Raw genomic sequence first — 15,372 nt, 5'->3', positions numbered from 1 at the left:
TTCTTTATATTTATTATTTATTTTATTTTTTATACTTGCACAATTCATTCTGAGAGAGCATAGAGCATAGAAAACTGCAGCACATTACAGGACATATGGCCCACAATGTTGTGCCAACCATGTAACCTACTCTAGAAACTGCTTAGAATGTCCCAATTAGATAGACCTCTATCCTTCGAAGCTCCATGTACCTATTTAAGATTCTCTTCAAAAGACTCTATTGTTTCCACCTCTACCACTGCTGCTGGGAGTGCACTCCATGCACCCACCACTCTGTGAGAAAAAACTACCTCTGGCATTTCCCATGTACCTACTTGCAACCACCTTAAAACTGTGCCCCCCCTTGTGTTAGCCATTTCAGCCCTGGGAAACAGCCTCTGGATATCCGCACGATCAATGCCCCTCATCATCTTACACACCTCCATCATGTTACCTCTCATCCTCCGCCACTCCAAGGTGAAAAGACCAAGTTTGCTCACCCTGTTCTCATATGTTACCACCTCCAATCCACCCAACATCCATTTAAATCACTGCACTCTCTCTATACACTCCACATCCTTCCTGTAGTGAGATGACCAGAACAGAGTACAGTATTCCAAGTGGGGTCTGACCAAGGTCTTATATAGTTGTAACACAACCTCAGAGCTCTTGAACACAAACACATATTTGATGAAGGCCAACACACCTACCTGCGCTGCAGGTTTGAATGTCCGATGGACATGGACCCCGTTGTTTTTAAACTTTGTTTGTTTTGCTGTTGCTTCTTGCCAGAACGAATAGGACTTCCCTTCTTTTTGCTTCCACTTATGCTGACTTTGTCTTATGCGAGCTGTGCACGTTTCACAACACCATCCATTTTGAACAGGCAATAACTTCTCCAGAAGAGATCACAAAGATCTAGAAATCTGAAATCCTACTCCCTGCACCAGTTCTTCAGCTGCACATAATCTGTCAAGTTATGTGAATCTTACCTCCCATTGAAACATGGCACAGAGATTAATAATAATAATAATAATAATAAATACTTTATTGAAGCTGAGTGGGAAATTCTTTCACTACAACAGCAAGACTTATTTGGCAATCTGCAGACATAATAATAAAGAACAATATAATAATGTACACAATTGTACACCAATGTGCAATAATAGTGTACAAAATTAAAAAAAGAGATTTGTACTATGATGTGTGTTCTCCTGTCGCACAGAGATGAACTGTTGTACAAGCTTATTGCATTTGGTAGGAAAGATTTCCCGTAATGATCCTTGTTATAGCAGAACTGAATGAGCCTGTTTGAAAGTCTGCTCCACTGCTTATTCAGTAGGGCATGGAGAGAATGTGCCAATTTGTCTGTAATGGATAACAGATGTTTAGTGACCTACTCTGCACCACCAACGCAACAGTAGCCAAGGATGGATCTGGCCTTTTTTTCACAAGTTTATTCAGTCTTTTTGCATCTAGAGATTACTACCCTACAGGTCCTGCTTTTCAGCTTTCTAAATTCTCTCTTCAGGACTTCCTCCCTTTTCCTACGTACAGTATATTGTTGGTCAGAATGCAATGCTGAAGCTCTCGGACACTGGTTAGAGCACATTTGGAGGATTTTTTTTAATTGCATTTTTAAGTAGTTACAAAATGAAGTATGGAAAAACAATGTATATAACCCTTCCCCCCTCCCCTAATCCCCTCCCCCCTAACTGCCCTATAGAAAAAAAAGAAAGAAAGAATGCCTGGTTGTTGGAAGATCTCCACATGCTCCATGGAATTCGTAATAACTTTAATATGTATATTTATTTCTTTCCCCAAATAACCAATTGTTTCATCTTCAGAATATTTATAGATTTAATCCTGTCTTTTGTAAATAAGGGCTCCAAATTTTCAGAAATGTTTCATATTTATCTCTTAAATTATAAGTATTTTTTTCTAATGGAATACAACCATAAATTTATTTCTTCCAAGAATCTATACTTAAATATGTATCCGATTTCCAAGTAACTGCAATAGCTTTTTTGGCTACTGCCAGTGCAATTTTTATAAATTCTTTCTGGTATTTATTTAGTTTGAGTTTTGGTTTTATCCCTTCAATATCGCCTAATAAGAGTAATATTGGATTATGAGGAAATTGTGTTCCTGTAATTTGTTCCAGTAAAAGTCTTAAATTTGTCCAAAAAGGTTGAATTTTAGAACAAGACCATGTAGAATGTAAAAAAAGTACCAGTTTCCTGGTTACATCGGAAACACTGATCCGATAAGTTTGTATTTAATTTATTTATTTTTTGTGGTGTCATATATAATTGATGTAGAAAATTATACTGCACTAATCTTAACCGAACATTTATTGTACATTTGGAGGATTGTGAGCAGTTTGAGCCCTTTACTGAAGAACAGTGTTCGGATTGGAGAGGAGCTTCAAGTAAATGATCCAGGGAATGAAAGTTTTTAAAAAATTATTAGGAGTGATTGATATCTCAGAGCCTGTACTCACTGGAAATGAGAAGGCTGTGGAGAAGATAGTTTTGAAACAGTCTGAATGGAGTGTACATGGAGAGGATGTTTCCAAAAGTCAGAGAGTCTATAATCAGAGGGCACAGTCTCAGAGTTGAGGAGTGTTCCTTTTGAGCAGAGATGAGGAGGAATTTCCTTAGCCAGGGTTGGGGAACCTTTGGAATTCTTTGCCACAGACAGCTGCGAGGCCAAGTCATTGGGTATATTTAAAGTGTAAGTGGCTTGATTCTTGAATAATCAGGGTGGCAAAGGAGAGGAAGCAGGATAATGGGCTTGAGCATGAGAATAAAGCAGCCGTGATCAAATGTTAGGGAGATGCGAAGGGCTGAGTGGACCGATTTTGCTCCTCCATATGCCTTCCAGTTTTATGGATGAGAAATTCGCCAGAAATGTTCCCACTCCAAGGGCGGAGTAGTTCCCACTTCCAGATGTTCACAGTTCCACAGTCAGCTGGGATCTGGGTTCCTGCAGGAATTTCAGCTGTTTCCTGCCAACTGAACTGAAACAAAAGGGACTGGGGTTAATAACAGACAAATATCACCAGAAACCCTGCAGATCTACTGATATTTTATAATCAAAACTCACCAGATCCATTTCACACTCAGGAGAGTCTGTATGAGGCGGCAGAGTCAGTGGACAGATCGATCTGTGAGGGAGTTTGATCTCAGGTCCAGCTCCTCCACTGATCAGCTTTGACTGAGAGTGGAGACAAGATCCTCGGCACCAGAATCTGTGAGGGACAGAGTGATAGAAGACAGTGCAATTGCCCAGTGTTTATCAACTACACAATTACAGATCATATTAATATGACCATAAGACACAAGTGCAGAATTCGGCCACTTGGCCGTTCAAGTCTGCACCATCATTCCGTAATGGCTGGTTTACTGTCCCCTCAATCCCGTTCACCTACCTTCTCACTGTAACCTTTCATATTCTGCCTAATCAAGAATCATCAACCTCCACTTTAAAACACACTTTTAAAATGACTTGGCCTTCACAACCATCTGTGGCAATGAATTCCCCAGGTCTAGTATGCGTTGCTAAAGGATTTCCTCCTCCCTCGTCTCTGCTCTAAATAGACATGCCTCTATTCTTATGTTACATTTGCCTGCTATGGGAAATGTCTTTTCTACATCCACTCTATCTAAGCCTTTCAATATTTGAAAGGTTTTGCTGGAATCTCCACTTATTCCTGAACCCCAGTGAGTACAGGCCCAGAGCCATCAAACGTTCCTCATTTAACCCAAACTCTTTCGCCCCTGGAATTATTCTCATGATTTCTGCAAACACTCCACAAGAGCTTACAAATCCCCAACTCCACAGAGAGTGGGTTCACCAGTGGATTCCAATCCTGGCATTAGTGGCTGGGTATCAAGGGTACTAAAGCTACACTTATTATTATCCCTATCCAACTCTGAAATTTGTCTTCTCCAGATTCAAGGAAACAAGGAAAGAACATAAAAGTCATTCAGAGAGAAACATCAATCACAACCCCTCATACAAAAAAGATCTGCATCCCGATCATGAACGGTGCACGGTAATCAACATTATGATTTTTTTATGCAGTTGCTGATCCAGTAGAAACTGTGTGAACTTTGCAGATTTAATTATTAGTTTCTATATATTTCAGATGTGAATAACAATAAAATCTGCACATAAATGACAGTGCTTGGGAATTAGTAAAATCACTATCCATTAGTGAGCAAATGTCATCAAGCTAACATGAACATCCTTGCCGAGTCTGGATATGGCTGCTGGCTCCCAAGCGAGAAAAGGTGGAGCAATTCCAAGTCCCTTTGGTGTCCATATCTTTGATCCCAACATATCCATGCAGTCATAAAGAAGGCAAGACAATGACTAGAGTTCATTTCGAGTTTGAAGACATTTGGTATGTGAACAAAAATGACTCAGAAACATCTATAGATGTTTTCGACTGGGAGTTGTTAAAGTGCAGTTAATCGGTCACAAGAGACCTTGGTCTCTCTTCCTTCTGAAGCCATCAGTTCCACAATGTTGGATTACCAGAATTCACCCTGTTCTTCCACTCACCTCGTGCTCCTGTCCACTGAAATGTCCCTCCTCTCTCAAAATTAAGCCAAATTCTTCAATCCATTCTTCAATTGCAGGTTTCAGTCTTTCTCTATAGAAATTTGCCAACTGAAACAGTTGGTAATTGTCACAATGAGACAGCAGTTGAAGGATTTCAGTCTTTGGATCTGTGAAAAAAGGAAACTAAACACAAGCCCAGGCAGAAATGAAAATGAAATATTTCCCCAAACATAACTGAGAAAAAAAAAGTATAAGCACCTCAGGAACAGCATCTAACCCTTGCTGCCAGCCCAGCAAATGATTGCCCTACCAGTGCTCTGCACTATAATGCTTTGTCCATCCGTTCAGCGATGTTTCCACTGTCATGGGGGTGATTGGAAACTACTCAAAATATACTTCATCTCCAGTCAGAATGATGGAATCAGATCAATCAACCAACCAGAACAGGGTCAATTCAAACTGACCAAACAGGAACAGGCAATTCAGATCATGCATTAAGCCCTGCCCATGCCCTGCATACTGGAGAGGATATATAAGGAGGTGCCTCTGGTGGAATCTGTCATTTGACTAACCTGTGCCTGAGGTAGATGGCTGTGATAACTGTGAAATGCTGTAATTGGTATCTGTAAGTACGTGACCGTTAAGGCCACAGGCAAGTAGGGATAGATAGGATGATGGAATATCGCTTTCCTCATTGACTGAAGCTTCACTCAAGGAGCTTGATATAATGCAAAACCTGAGACACAGTTGTTCACTCATTCCACCGGGCTCAAGAGAAAACTTCCAAACCCATGAGCTCGACCAAAGGCAGCAAAAGCATGGAGAGACAGGCTGGGATTTGTCTTCAAAGCTACACACCATCAATCAAGGATCTCTCTCCTACCCCATACGTCAGGAGCTGCAGAGGTTCAAGGCAACGGCTCACCACCAGCTTCTTATGGATAAATACAGATGGATGATTAGCTGCTGGATCAGCCTTCCATGCCCCATCCCTTCAAAACACATCAAAAGTTTCCAGTCCCCAGTGTACCTGTGCCTGCATCTCAGTTTCTGGTAATAGTGCGGAGAAAATGATTTCATTAATACCAGATTATCTCCATTTATCGCAAAAATCACATCAAAGTCAAAACCGGCTCCAACAATGGTTCTTGTGGAAGCACCAGAAGTCTCAGGCCTCTAGTTAAATTAATAATCCTTCACCCACCACCTTATACAATGCATCAATTCATTTAGAGCATTTTCAGGTTATGCCTGAAAATCAGGCTATGCCTCTGGGGAATTTGCAGCAGGTACCTGACACTCGGGGTGTTTTGCCCTTTAAATGGTTGCAGACAGGTTTTGTTTACTTAGGCATATTTATGTTTGATCGATTGTTCGAACCTAATTTTACACAGTTATTTGACAAAATCAAACAGGATCTTGAGCAATGGAGCACACTTCCCGTTTCTTGGCTTGGCCGAATATCCTTGCTCAAAATGAACCTTCTTCTTCGCTCTACCCAATACAAATGATTCCAGTCATTTTTACCCAAAAAATACTTAAAAAGAAATAATGGCTGGTTTGTTTCTTTCATCTGGAACAACAAAATACCCAGTATTCTAAGGGGTCTGGATTTTTCAGACATCAAAAGATATCAATTAAGTTCCTTTGATCTTATGTGGTTGATTGGGTTTGCAGGGACCACTCCTCAATTTGGCTAGACATTGAAGCTTCACAAGTAAAATACCCTCTTATCAACTTGCTTTTCCTCAATAAGATGAAACTAGATAAGGAATATTTTCACAACCCAATAACAATTATACAGTCAGGGCTTGGAGGGCGGTGCGACAAATTGAGGGAAACGCAGCAAAAATATCAACCTTCACTCCAATAACCAGCAGTCCAGATTTTCAGCCTGGCATAATGGATTCTGGATATAAACTTTGGATTTCTAAGGGATTTTCATTCTGGGAGATTTGTGTGATGAAGGAACAATGATATCTTTTAGTCAAATAGTACAGAAATTTAACATACCCAACAAGGATCATTTTTGTTTCTTTCAGATAAGAGATTATATACAGACAAAAGGCATCATGGTTAACTGATTTCTATAATTCTGACATAGAAAAGAGCATGCTTTAATCTGAAGGTGAAGTCTGCATTAGTACTTTTTACAGCAACCTGAGGGAATGTTCTTGTGGAGAGGTTGAGCAGCTGGGAAGGGTCTGGGAGGAAGAGCTGGGAATAGAAATTGCAGCTGAAGCATGGGAAGGTATCTGTGATAATGCAAAGAAAATTTCAGTTTTCAACTCAAAATTCTGCATAGAGCCCATCTGACTCCAGATTGTGTCTTGAAATTTAAGGTGGGAGTTTCTCCAATGTGTTCTAAATGCAAAGTAAATACTGGAAGTTTTTCAAACTTCAGGCACACGGATTGATACTTTGGGTGAAATGAAAAAGATTCTGAAGATGGAGCTTAAATTGGACCCAGTGTCTTTTCTCTAGGCTTACCCAGCAGTCGTATTATTAATGCACATCAGAAAAAACTTTTTAACATCCTGGCTTTTTGTGCTAGGAAGAACATTTTACTTTTGTTGGATATCCGAGAAGGGCCCTGGACTTTTTGGTTGGCGTAAATTAATCATGGAATAGATTCCTTTGGACTTTTTGACATGTATGGTACACTCAAAAACAAAGAGTTTTCATAAAACTTGGCAAACCTTTCTGCAGTATGTCGAAGTAAACCTGTTTGCTATACTAATAAGGGTTTTTGTATAGTATGTTGGGGTGATGTCTATAGTTTGATGGAAGTGTTCTGATAGCTGATATCTGTGTGGGGAAGAAATGTAAATGTTTCTGGAAATTGAAAGTTTTGTTATGCAGAGCCAAAAAAATTAAATAAAAAAAAACAATCCTTACCTGGGCCGGTTCCATGACCCTGGACCGAGTATCCGACCCCAGAGCCCCTGAGGTGTCCGTTTCCATTCCTCTTCAGTGGTATCATATTCCATTAGGGGACAGCCCTCAATATAGCCTTCTACTGTACTGCGGCTCATGAGGTCTGATCATCTTCCCCTGATGAGTTCAATGACAGAAGTCCCTTTAATTTCTTTCCATTTCAAAGTGTGTTTCCAACTTGGGAAAAAAATAAATTACATCACAAATTGGTGTTTAGAGCAGGCCGATTTAGAACGGAGCATGCCAGTTTCAGAATGAGTGGCTGCAACATTTTTGAGTCAATCGACTTTCAAGGGGGACTGTCAACTCACCACTTGTCTGGATAAGCAGGTGACTGCTCACACCCAGTCACAGAGAACACAGCAGAACTGACAGAGCTGTGCTCTTTACAAATTACATGGATTCTCCATCTTTGCAGCATATTGAATAGTCGCATTCTCAGCGGCTCCCTTTCTTTATATACTTTATATCCCACTGACAGATCCTTTTTAGCTTTGATGACTTATTACTTCTACTGAAGGACTTACAATTTAATTACAATGACTGACAAAAGTCGTTTTGGTATTAAACTGAGAAGCGGCAAGACTTTTCCTGAAAAGGAACAAACTGAGAAGACAGAGGAACCCGTTACTTTAGCAGAAATATTTTCTTCAATACAAGACATGAAATAGGAATTCGGATCGCTTAATATCAAGATTGATAAACTTTACGGCTCAAACGGGAAGCTTGAAAAAGCTATCTCTATGGTTCAAGACTCTCTGAAAAATCTGAACTGTCAATTTCAAACACTTCAGCAGACTACAACCGGAATTGAGAATGAGCACGACTTACTCAAGCAAACTATTAAAGCTCAAGGAATGAAGATATCTTCGATGGAAAAGAAAGTCAGTGAAATTACCTCGGAACTATCTAAAACAAAGAAAAAAATGGTTGATTTAGATACTAGAGGGTGTGGGAGGAATTTGCATATTCTGGGACTGCCTGAAAACACTGAAGCTGGTGATCTGTTAAAATTTTTCTCATATATGTTGTATTCCCTTTTTAGTGAGACCCTTTAATTGACAGAGCCCATAGAGTCCATTTTCTCGGCATTCATTCAAATTACATCCTCAACCAATAGAACTTTCTTTGCATTATTAAATGACTAAAGAAGCCAGGAAGATGCGGAAGTTAAGTTTTAAGTCAGCACAAATTCGTACAGTTGAAGACTATCCCCCTGAAACCTTTGCCAAAAGAAGAAAATACCGAGAAGTTATGAGTGAAATGTATAAACTAGATTTATACCCCTCCCTTCGCTTCCTAGCAAAGCTGATGATTTTTCCTGAAAAATCTTAGTCACTGAGAATCTACTCTCCCCAGGAGGGATGGGAGTACATAAAAAATCTTAAAGTTAAGCAGTTAAGCCTACTGAATAAAATATTAAAATTATCCCGATTACTAGGCAATTCTGAAGTATTTGTTGTACGAGTTGTTTAAGGATCTTCTGAGTTATGCTTATCCTATACTTTTTTAGTCTTTGGTGTGGGACGTGGCTGATTAAATTTTTTTAAACTATTAATAATGAGGATATAGATAACTGTTTTGTAGGGAACTTTTATAGTATTGTACTCCAATGGTCCGTGTAGGACCTGTTGTGTATTAATCTTCTTAATTCTTTTATTTGTTTCAATACCAATATAGTTTTAGGTCTGTTTTTTACTCACACACACTTCCACACTCTCACACTCATTTACTTTTCTTTTTCGAGAGAAAGAATATTGTTTGTAATATTATTTGCTCGGATTATTCTTTTTTTTTGAATATGTGTTTAAGATACTTCAGCTGATTCTAAGATGGCCGATGTTGATTATGTTTTTATTACTGTTAGACATAACATTATAGTAGTTGAATTCTGCTTGTGCCTTTTATTATGGCTATTCTCCGTGGGATTTTTGCTTTATTTTATTATATGATTATATGGAGTCCAAAGATGGAGACCAGGGTCAAGGGTTATTAGTTAGCATGTGTCCACCCTATTGGTCACTTAATTCTTCTTATCTTTTGGGAGGCGGAAGGGGGAGGGAACTATTAGAGTAGGTCTTTTTCTCGATTGGGCAGTTCTTTTGATGGATTTTTTTCTCGTAAATGGCTGTACCCACACCTTTTGGTTTAATCTGTACTTGTGTGACATTTATTTTATATAATATTAAATTCAATTCTAAACATGGATGGTAATAAAATTAATATAATGTCTTGGAATTGGAATGGTGTCAATCACCCCATTAAGCATAAAAAGATTTTTAAGAAATTAAAAACACAATGCAGATATTCTTTTTGCGCAAGAAAATCATATGTGAAAACAGGATGAGGACAGGATTTTCCAATTTAGGAAAGAACCTCTGTTCCACTCGCTGTCTAATTGTAAGATTAGAGGCGGTTCTATATTTCTTAGCCCCAAAATCCCTTTTGTACACTTTAGTACTACTACTGATTCAACTGGAAGATATTTAATTGTTACTGGTTTATTATGTGAGCAAAAGGTAGCTCTGGTGTGTGTATACACACCTAATGTAGATAATACTGATTTTTTGAGAAACTTTTTTCAGAGTTACCGAATCTGAACAAATATAAGTTGATCATGGGTGTTGACTTTAATTGTTGTTTAAATCTGGTGATTGACAGGTCAACAACCAATCCGTCACTTCCTAATATAGCAGCAGCTTGTATTAATTCTTTTTTACTAGAATATGGCCTGGTTGATATCTGGAGATATAAACACCCCAATGGTAAAGATTTCTCTTTTTTCTCACACGTTCATCATAAGTATTCTCGAATTGATTACTTTTTCTTTAGATACACATCTGTTAAACTCCGTTGTTGAATGTGTGTATGACACATCGAGCTTTCAGATAGCTTTTTGAAAATGTCACAGTGGAGACTGAATCCCACACTGTTACATGATCTAGCTTTTGTTAGTTTTATTAAGGAGCAAATTTCATTATTTTTTGAATTTAATGCAACTGAAGGAATGTCAAACCTGGTTATGTGGAACATGTTGAAATCGTTTCTTAGGGGACAGATAATCTCATATTCAGCAGCCTTGAGAAAGTGGAACTATCAGATAAAGACAAAGCTTATTCAGTTAAAATCTACTGAGTAGCTTTATAAAGAAAGAGTCGAACTTCAAGCACAGTATGATCTGCTTCTGACCTTTCCTATTGAACAGCAAATTTTTAAATCTAAAAATTTATTTTATATACATGAGGAAAAATCTGCTAAGCTTTTGGCGGGTCAGCTAAAAGCTGGGATGACCAGAAGACAGATTTTAAAAATTCGCAGACCAGATAGAACAGAAACTTTAGATCCTTATGCCACATCTTCACCAAACATTTACTAATTGTACATCTTCTGGGAACCTTCCTAACACTTTTTATGAGGCATTAATTTCATGATTCCTAAAAAAGGAAAAGACCCACTGGAATGTGTATCCTATAGACCTATTTCTTTACTGAATGTAGATTTTAAAATTCTCGCTAAGATTCTAGCAAATAGGCTTGAGAATATCTTGCCTAATGTTATCTCAAATGATCAAACAGGATTTATCAACAATAGGTACTCACATTTTAATATTTGAAGATTGTTAAATATCATTTATTCCCCCTCAGTCAAAGAATCTGAATGTATTGTATCTTTGGTTGCAGAGAATGCCTTTGACAGGGTGGAGTGGCCTTATCTATTTCAGGTTTTGAAGAGGTTTGATTTTGGTGCAGGATTTATTTCCTGGATTAATTTGATATATCAGGCGATTATAACTAATAATCAAAAGTCTCTTTATTTTAGATTATATAGAGGAACCCGTCAAGGATGTCCCCTTAGTCCTTTATTATTTAATTTGGCTTGAACCACTTGCTATTGCTCTTAGGAATTCTAATTCTGTGCAGGGTATTAAGAGAGGGGATAAATTACATGAGGTATCATTATACAGGGATGATTTATTAGTTTACATTTCAAACCCTAGGAAATCTATTCCCTTCATGTTATCCATATTTACAGAATTTGGTATTTTCTCTGGATATAAACAATTTACATAAAAGTGAATTATTCCCTATAATAATTATTCTGATTATTATGATCAAATACCTTTTAATATTGCTAAAAACCATTTCACTTACCTTGTTATTAAAATTACCAAAAATTTTAAAGACCTATATAGGTATAATTTCTCCCCTTTAGTTGAATATACTGAACAAGCACTTTCTAAATGGTCGCCTATGTCAATGTCATTGATAGGTCGAATAAATGCTATAAAAATGGTTATTTTACTGAAATTCTTAAATATATTTCAAGCAGTCCCCTCTTTTGTTCCAAAAACATTTTTTGATAAAATAGATTCTATGATTTTGTCTTACGTTTGGAATAATAAAAGCTCCAGAGTGAATTAACTTTTATTGCAAAAAACAAAAAAAAGATGGAGGACTGGTCTTACCAAACTTCAGATTTTATTATTGAATAATTAATATTTGTTATATTACTTCTTGGATTTATGATATAGATGACCAGAATCGTCCTTCATGGTTACAGTTGGAGGAAAATTCAGTAACAGGGTTTTCTTTAGCTTCTTTATTAGGAGCTCCCCTTATATTTTCGCTCTCTAGAATAGGTGGACAAGCTCTCAACCCTATTGTTAAACATTTTTTTTTAAATCTGGTTTCAGTTTCATAGATTTGAATTAAATGATTTTCTACTTTCTAGTAATATTTATTCTAATTTCTTTTTTAAACCATCAACACTGGATAAGCTTTTTTAACATGGAACATTAAGGGAATAAAAACTTTTTTAGATTTGTTTTTAGAGGACTGTTTGATGTCCGTTTCGCAGTTAATGGATAAATATGACATCTCTAATACACATTTTTTCAAATACTTACAGGTCAGGAATGTTTTAAGAGATTTTCTACCGAATTACCCCTTAGCCTGCTCTTTAAATTTGGCTTAAGCTATTTTTCAGCTTAAACCATTTCAAAAATGATTAATAGCTATAATTTATAAACAGTTAATGAATGCTAGCATGTCGCCTAACAATAGGATTCAACGCACTTGGGAAATAAAAGTTTAACATTCACTCTCACATAATCAATGGAGTAAAATTTATTATCTAGTTAATAATTCATCTATCGGTGCATGCCATACTTTAGTTTAAGATAGTACACAGGGCCCATGTGTCCAAAGATAAATTGGCGCATATTTTTCCTAATATAAGCCCTATTTGTGACAGATGTAATGCAGAAGTGGCTACATTACTCATACGTTTTGGTCATGTGTAAGCTTAAATAAGTTTTGGAAGGATGTGTTTGGGATACTATCTAAAGTTATAGATGTGGATGTTCAACCCAATTCACTTATAGCAACTTTTGGGATCATTCCAAAGGAAGCAGGCAGAGTGTCTGCTTCCGCTCAACATGTGATAGCCTTTTCAACATTACTGGCTAGGAGAGCTATCTTGCTATACTGGAAAGACTCTAACCCATCTACTGTTTTTTATTGGCTCTCCTCCATTATGGCATGTCTAAGCTTGGAGAACATTAGAAGCCGGACATTTGATATATCTTTTAATTCTTAACAAGTCTGGTGACTCTTTATTCAATACTTACACATGATTTAATTTGTTTTTTATTTATTTATTTTTCTTTACTCTCTTTAGGGATAATCCTTATCCGTGAAGTTTCAGAGATGACTGGAAGGATTTTTTTTCATCTTTTTCTTTCTTCTAATTTTATTCTCAAATGGACTGCCCAATCTTTCTTTTCTTTTCTTTTTATTTTGTTTGTTCTGTTTAGTTAGTGGGTTTTTTTCCTTTTATTAAATCAAGTTTCTAATCTTTTTTTTAAACGATTGTCAAGAAGAGTTGTGGTTTTGTTCTGATTATATTGTATATATAACAGCGGAACATTTTACCTATCTGATTTTGATAATATAAACTTTCTTTTTTTTACTGCTGTTTATATGGGGTTTTTTTGTATTATCTGTTTGCTAAATTTCTCCTCTGATTTGTATATCCTTTACTGGAAAATCAATAAAATGTTTTAAAAATGAAAATGAAACACAAATGACACAGCATCTGTCCAGAGGAAATTTCCAACACCACTACAGAGGATTGCGACACAGAGCCTTTAAAAAGTATTCACCCCAAGTTTTCTTGTTTTCTTGTTTCATTGTTTTGTAATTCATTTCGATCACTTTGTAGAGATCTATTTTCACTTTGACATGAGCCATTTTTTGTTGATCAGTGATCAATTAAAAGCCAAATTAAATATACTGTGATTCTATTTGTAACACAATAAAACATGAAAACTTCCGGGGGGGGGGGCCTGGTGAATGATTTTCACAGGCACTCTTTATAGCTATTAACCACCACAAAGGAAAATATTCACCGATCACACATTGTCTGAATATTAGGACCTACCCTTCTCATGACACATACACAGAGTTGAATACATTTTTGCAAAGTTGGGGAATTAAGGATAATGGGGAAAAGGCAGGGAAGTGCAGTTGAGTCCATGGCCAGATCAGCCATGATCTTATTGAACAGTGGAGCAGGCTCGATGGGTCAGATGGCTGACTCCTGCTGGTTCTTATGCTCTTCTGTCCATGACACATGCTGCACAAACCAACCATGGGAATCACAGCCCTTCGCCTCAACAGACTGCGCTGGGAACCAATATCCTGGCTCACACACAATACAATCACAGAGACCTACACACGGCTCAGATATCGTCTGATCCCCAGGACCCATCCTCCCAGGGACACAATCTGCCCATCCTCCAGACCTACGTTCCTCATGTCAAAATCTCTGATCCTCAGTGCAGATGGTATTGAGTGGAAATATGATTGAAGTAGATAATATAATGATGGTGTGAGAAGAGAGATAATGAAAATAAATTTTCCCCTTGGCAGAGGTGTCTAGGATGAGAGAGTGTTCAAGGTAAGGAACAGGGAAACTTATGGAGTGATTGTACACTGCCACATAGTTTCCTGATGTAAACTAGTACCTCACCCCCTCCTGAATTGCCCTGACTGTAACTGCTGTCCGTCACATTTCCTGTGTCATCCTGCCAGTGACTACTGACCCCCACCCTTCCTGAATCATCCCGACTGTAACTACTGTCCCTCACCCCTCCTGAATTGTCCTGACTGTAACTACTATCCATCACCCCTACTGATTCATTCTGGCTTTAACAACAGTTCCTCACCCTTCCTGAATTGTTCTGACTGTAACTACTGTCCCTCGTCCCTCCTGAATCGTCCTGACTGTAACTACTGACCCTCACCCCTCCTGAATTGTCCTGACTGTAACTTCTGACCCTCGCCCCTCCTGAATCATCCTGACCGTAACTACTGACCCTCGCCCCTCCTGAATCATCCTGACTGTAACTACTGTCCCTCACCCCTCCTGAATTATGCTGTCACTGCTGTCCCTCACATTTCCTGATTCACCCTGCCAGTAACTACTTTCCCTCACCTCTACTGAATCATCCTCACTGTAGCTACTGTCCGTCAACAGTCCTGAATTATCCTGACTGTATCTCATATCCCTCATACCTCCTGAATCGTCCTGTGACTACTATTGCTCTTCCCTCCTGAATTGTCCTGACTGTAGCTACTATCCAGCACCCCTAATGAGTCATCCTACCTGTAACAACTGTCCCTTGCCCTTCCTGAATCATCGTGACTGTAACTGCAGACCCTCACCCCTCCTGAATTGTTCTGACTGTAACTAGAACTTCACTGCTCATGAATTCTCCTGATTCTAAATACTGTTCCTCACCCCTACTTAATCTCCTGGACTGTAACTACTGTCCCTCACCACTCCTCAATCATCCAGACTGTAACTAATGTCTCTCATATG

General features: G+C 38.0%; 1 long non-coding RNA gene across 3 annotated transcripts in view; it reads right to left on the bottom strand.

Moving 5' to 3' along the window:
• Positions 1–1,694: 1,694 nt before the first annotated feature.
• The window catches only part of LOC132384409 (uncharacterized), a 37,472-nt gene continuing 23,794 nt past the window's right edge, over positions 1,695–15,372 (bottom strand). The window contains exons 3-6 of one of the 3 annotated variants that reach the window (XR_009508876.1): positions 7,450–7,605; positions 4,552–4,718; positions 3,088–3,232; positions 1,695–3,001 (exon numbers count right to left, since the gene is read on the bottom strand). This is a non-coding gene — a long non-coding RNA (uncharacterized LOC132384409). Of the gene's footprint in view, positions 3,002–3,087; positions 3,233–4,551; positions 7,666–15,372 lie in introns of all 3 variants that reach the window. The other 2 variants (XR_009508875.1, XR_009508874.1) reach the window with 2 other exon arrangements.

This window comes from Hypanus sabinus, chromosome 32 (genome assembly GCF_030144855.1).
Source record: "Hypanus sabinus isolate sHypSab1 chromosome 32, sHypSab1.hap1, whole genome shotgun sequence".
NCBI classification, from domain to species: domain Eukaryota; kingdom Metazoa; phylum Chordata; class Chondrichthyes; order Myliobatiformes; family Dasyatidae; genus Hypanus; species Hypanus sabinus.
Note: the sequence above shows the minus strand (reverse complement) of the source record. Positions and strands in the feature narration are given on the sequence as shown.